Here is a 6,007-nt window from a genome sequence, read left to right on the forward strand (position 1 = left end):
GCACAGCTCCAAAGTATGTGAAGCAAAAACTGATAGAATCAAAATAAGAAATAGATAAATCTGCAATTAAAGTTGGAGACTTCAACACTCCTCTCTCAACAATTGATAGAACTAGACAAAAAAATCAGCAAGATATAGAACTCAACACCATCAACCAACAGGTTGAGCATTTATAAAATACAAATTATTTTAATTTTCAGCAGAATCCACAGCTTTTTCAAGTGCCCACAAATCATATACCATATTCTGGGCCATAAAACAAACCTCAAGAAATTTAAAATAATTGAAATTATTTCAAGAATAATAAAAGAATACTATAAACAACTCTACACATACAAATCTGACAACTTGGAAGAAATGGATCAAAACACAAACCACCATAATCATTCAATATGACATAGATAATTTGAATAGCTCCATACTATGAAGGAAATTTAATTTGTTATCTAAAAACTCCCAAGAATTAAATATACAGACCAGATTATTTTACTGGAGAATCTGATCTAACGTTTGAGGAAGAATCAGCACCAATTCTACATAATCCCTTCCAAAAAATGTAAGAGGAGAGAACATTTCCCAATTTGTTTTATGAAATTAGTTTTACCCTGGTTCCAAAACCAGACAAAGACAGTACAAAGACCAAATATCCCTCCTGAATATAAATGTAAAAAAATCCTTAACAAAATATTAGCAAATGGAATTCAGCATGATATATAAAGAATTCTATACCATGAATGGGCTTTATTCCAGGGATGCAAGCCTAGTTCAATATTTGAAAAATAATCAGTGTAATCCACCATATAAAAAGGCTAATGGGGAAAAAATTGCATGATCTTATCAATCAGTACAGAAAAGGCATTTGAAAAAATTTAACACCCAAAAAACTTACAGGGGCACCTGGATGGCACAGTTGGTTAAGCCTCTGACTCTTGGTTTCAGCTCAAGTGTGATCTCAAGGTCATGAGATTGAGCCCACGCCCCCTTTGGGCTCTACACTCAGTGTGAAGTCTGCTTGAGAATCTCTTTCCCTCTGCCACTTGTGCTCTCTCTCGCTCTCTCTCTCTCTCACTCTTGCTCTCTCAAATAAATAAATCTTAAAAAAAATTTTAATAAAAAATTTACAAAAATAGAAATAGAGAGGGGACTTCCCTCAGCTTGATAAAGAGAATTTACAAAAAACAAAAAAACAAAAACCACACCTAGCATTATACTTAATGATGAAAGACTGAATGCTTTCCCCCTAAAATCAGAATCAAGGCAGAATGTTCCCTTTTATCACTCTTATTCAACATAATGCAAGAAGATCTGACCAGTGCAATTAGCGAGTGAAATTTTCACAAAAACTTACTCGAGACAGATCATAAGCCTAAAGATAGAACACAAAACTTCTCAAATGCAAAGAGGAAAAAAAAAGGAGAAAACAACAAAATAGAATATTCCAGAACTGTGGGACAATTACAAAGGTATAATACACACATAACAGGAATACCAGAAGGAGAAGAAATATTTGAAGCAATAATGACTGCGAATTTCCCAAAATTAATTATAGACACCTACCCTACCCTTTTCCTGTTCCAGAGCCTCTGAAGCATTCTAGCATACATTCCAGAATACATTCTGATTAGTTTGCTAGGGCTACCATAACAAAGTACCACAGACTACATGGCTTAAACAACAGAAATTTATTTCCTCACAATTCTGGAGGCTAAAAGTTGGAAAGCAAGGTCTCAGTACGGTTGATTTCTTCTGGAGGACTCTCTCCTTGGCTTGTAGAGAGCTGTTTCTTCCACATATCTTCATATGGTCTTCCCTTTGTGTGTCTTAATCTTTTTTTCATAAGGACAACAATCATTGGATTAGGGTCCACCCTGACAACCACATTTTAACTTAACTATCTTTTTAAAGACCCTATCTCCAAAGACAGTCACATTTGGAGGTACTGTGGGGTTAGGACTTCAACATACGAATTTTGGGAGATTGCAATTCAGCCATAACACCTTCTTTATGCCCCTTCATGCAAATTCTTTCTATAATTCCCTCCACCTTCATCTTTCCAAAATTTGTTGATATCTTATTTCCTAATGCCCTGTTGCCTTTCTTTTTGCTGTTCACAATTTATTCATTTGTAATCCTTTACTAGTATTTTAGTAGGATCTGAGAAGGGGAAGAAAAATGAATGTGCTTAAGCCACCATCTTTATCCAGAAGTACCCACCCACCCCATTAATTACCACCTCTGAGAAGTCTTCTTGCTGATATCAGACCACAGCAATCTCTCCTTCCTCTTTACTAATTCATTTAATACAAAACTGTCATCTGTTTCACTATTATTAGCCTTGTGAGTCCACATCTAGGTTTTAAGCTTTTTTTTTTTTAAGATTTTATTTATTTATTTGAGAGAGACAGAGAGAATGAGAGCACAAGCAGGGCGGTAGGGGTGGAGAGAGAGAAGAAGGCTCCCCGCCTAGCAGGGAGCCTGAAGTGGGGCTCAATCTCAGGACCCTGGGATCATGACCTGAGCCAATGGCAGATGCTTAACCGACTGAGCCACCCAGGTGCCCCTAGGTTTTAAGCTTCTTAAAGCAATGATGGCTTTTTATAATTTCTACTCTACCCACTGAAAATCTGGCACAGAGATTAAGTGTTCACTATTTGCTTATAAAAAAAATAAGGTTAATTTGATTAATTTAAAATATGACCCCATTCCTATGACTCCAATTCAATGTTTTACTATCACTTTAATGTAGTGAATCAATGAACACATTACATCATGGACTTCACAACGCACCACCGTATTATACATGCCAGCTTATGGGAGAGTGAAGTTAAGAGAGTCCACATTCAAGTCCCAAAACAAAAAGCACACTGCCATCTCCTGGATCAAAGTTAGTAATGCAGCTCTTTTAAAAATGACAATAATACAGCTCCCACTAAGCAGCAGATCTACAAAAAGAAATTATATATGAAAACGAGACTCTGCTTTCCTTCTAACAAACATTATGGGCAATGTCATTAAAATCAATATTGATTGGGTACCTGGCTGGCTCAGTTGGTTAGGCACCTGCCTTCGGCTCAGGTCATGATCCCAGGGCCCTCATCCAGGCTCCCTACTCAGCAGGGAGTCTGCTTCTCCCTCTGCCTCTCCCCCTGGCTTGTGCTCTCTCTCTCTCTCAAATAAATATTTTTAAAAATTAATATTGATCACTATAGTAATGAAAATCTTAGTCCTGAATTCAGATCATTTACAGCTAGTTAAGTTGATCTGTTAACATGATCTTCCAAGTTCATCTAAAGAGCCTCGTTCCCTTGTATCATTTATTCTTTTCCTGAACTTCCACCAGGTCTGAATTCAAAATGCTCTTGTGGTTGATGATGCCATATGTTCAGTTAGTGACAGCTTTGTTCTGCTTTGCTCTATCAAAAGCAATGACAAATCAAGTGAGATGAAGACAGAGACAGCAAACAGGCACTGCAGCCTGACTTTGAAACATTTCACACTGCAAAGGCTCACGTTTGCTTGACAGACTATACACTCAATTCAAACCTTCTGACTTACTCTGGTTACCCAAATCAGGCTTTCTTGGATGCAAAAGGCGACGACAAGGGTGAGTAAAGAGAGCTAAGTCAAATCCTACGTACCCAATATAAGACACGGAACAAACAAAAAATTTAAAGCCAATGGCCAGCATTTGGGGGAATCACAAGCATTCTCTGCATCCTGTGTTTACTGGATTTTTTTATTCCTTTGGGAAGGTTCTCCAACTGCTCTGAGAAAGACAGGTGGTGTTTTGGTCAAGCAGATCTAAGGTTGGGTGCTACACACTCTTCCTGGGAAGTCCTGGAAGCAGCTGTGGTCCAGGTGCAGGAGCAGAGGCTGCAGACTGAGAGGCTGAGCCCACAAACGTAAAAGCCACCTCCGAGGAGGGAACCTGTGCGGATCTATTAGAGGAGAGGACCTGGTCTTTGCTCCATCTGGCTTAGGCCAGCTGGGAGAGAATTCTGGATTGAGGAAGGGCACTGTGCAAGGAAGCAGTGGCCTCCAGAAGGGATGCCTGCTTTAACGTTTTCTCTCCTAGAATGCCCTGGCGGCATCCTCGAGGGTTCCGTGAAGTCTTGTTAAACTTTGCCCTCTAGTACCACCTGTGTTTGGGAGGCTAACAGAGAGGTCTGTGCCCACACTTGGGCCTGAGCAGGCTTTGAGAGGAGCAGAAGCCAGAAGAAGCTACAAAGGCCAAGGCAGGAAAGCCTGAAGCAGCTGTCCACAAAAAGAGCCGAGGAGAAGCGGACAGGATGGGTCTGCACGTGTGCACACTCGCCGGGGTGGGGGCTGCTGGGAACCCAGGGAAGATGATGTCTTCCAGGGACACAAGGAGAAGGCTCAGGCTATGTTGTGGGGGGGGGTTCAAAGAAATGGATGACCCACGAGAGCTGGAGCCCTTGGAAATACCATGGTGCTGGGTACAGAAGTCTATTTGAATCTGGATTCTGCCGTTTGAGGGCTTCAGATGGCCTTGCTGTTTGGTTTGCAATAGGGCTAAAGGCAGATGGGGGCCACTTACAGCCTCCTACTGAACCTTACCTTCCACTGACCTCAATCTAATTATTACTGGGGTAACAGAGTACCTAATATTGAAATGACTTGGGAGAATGCTCACCCTGGAGACCCACTATACTTACATCAAGGCTGTGAGCCCCGGACCTCATTGTCTCCAGGCCCCGGGCAAAACTGTGAGCCTGTGGGAAGTGGACAGCATCCATGTGCCTTCCTCTTCTCCTCCTCCATTTCCCTAGTTAGATCACTCTTCACTTCTGGATTACTTGGAACTCCATATGGGCTTTGGCGTCCCAAGCCTGCCTTTGGATACCTTCAGCATCCTCCCCAAGGCCTGAGGGTGGTATGGATTTTATCAGATAAAATCATCTCTGCTGAGGGACCAATTAGCTCTTTCAAACAATAATGCCTGGGCCAAGGTAAAACTGCATCTCCATGAGGTCCAGAACAGGTTTCTCAGGCACCGCAGCAGACCAGTGGGGAGATGTATTTGGCAAAAGGGGCCCTCTAATGCTTGTTGGTGGCCGTCTAATCCAGGTCTGGGGCTGAGGACATGATCAAGCCTATACCCAAGCAGAGTTTGTCCCACAATACTGCCCTGGGTCTCAAATTATAGGCTTTTAGGGCTAAAATCAGGTCAGCAGCAACTTCAGCCGGAGAAACAGACTGGCACATCACTTTATTGCTAGGCAGTAAATGGATGAGTCCTTCCCTTTGGTCCTCTTGCCATCCTGGTAAGCTAACTCCTGCCCAGTGAGCAGTGACTAATGACAAAGAATTCAAGGATGTTTAGCACTCACAAAAGGCTTGATACAAAGTATAGACAAGAGGATTGAACATGGTATTCAGGATATTGAACCAATGACCACAGAACTATGACAACTTCTCAACTTGTCTTTCTCCTGTGGCAAATGCACCACTTTACCATAATCCAGGATCTGCCTTGACTTCATGGATATTATAGTTTTTGCTCTGATGTTATAGGACATGCATATCCCAGTGAGAAACTGTCCCAGTGAGAAATACTCAAATCACCACATATTATTTACATATATGGACTCCTTAAAGGAAAAATCAAAACAATTTACTGATGATGGAAAACACGAACCAAGGAAACTAGAAGAAAAACAGACCTAGTATCATATAGAGACCCTTAGCCATTTCCCACCACTGTACATACATGTGCACACACACACACACACACACACACACACACACACACATACATCTCCCCCTACTCTGCCCCAAGGAAGGACAGACATTTCTACACACTCCTTTCTGACTGCATTTTGTGACATCTCTTCCCTTCAAAGTCCAGCCTGTTACTTTATTTTAGATCCAGGACCTGTGCACTATAGGACTGAAGGGAAGAATTCCCCTCCCCCCCCCACACCCTCCTAGTCCCTAGAAAGACTTTGTGACCCTCTAGAAAAACAGATTCTGCTTAGTATAGGAA

The sequence above is a fragment of the Ailuropoda melanoleuca genome, chromosome 16, assembly GCF_002007445.2.
Source record: "Ailuropoda melanoleuca isolate Jingjing chromosome 16, ASM200744v2, whole genome shotgun sequence".
NCBI lineage: Eukaryota > Metazoa > Chordata > Mammalia > Carnivora > Ursidae > Ailuropoda > Ailuropoda melanoleuca.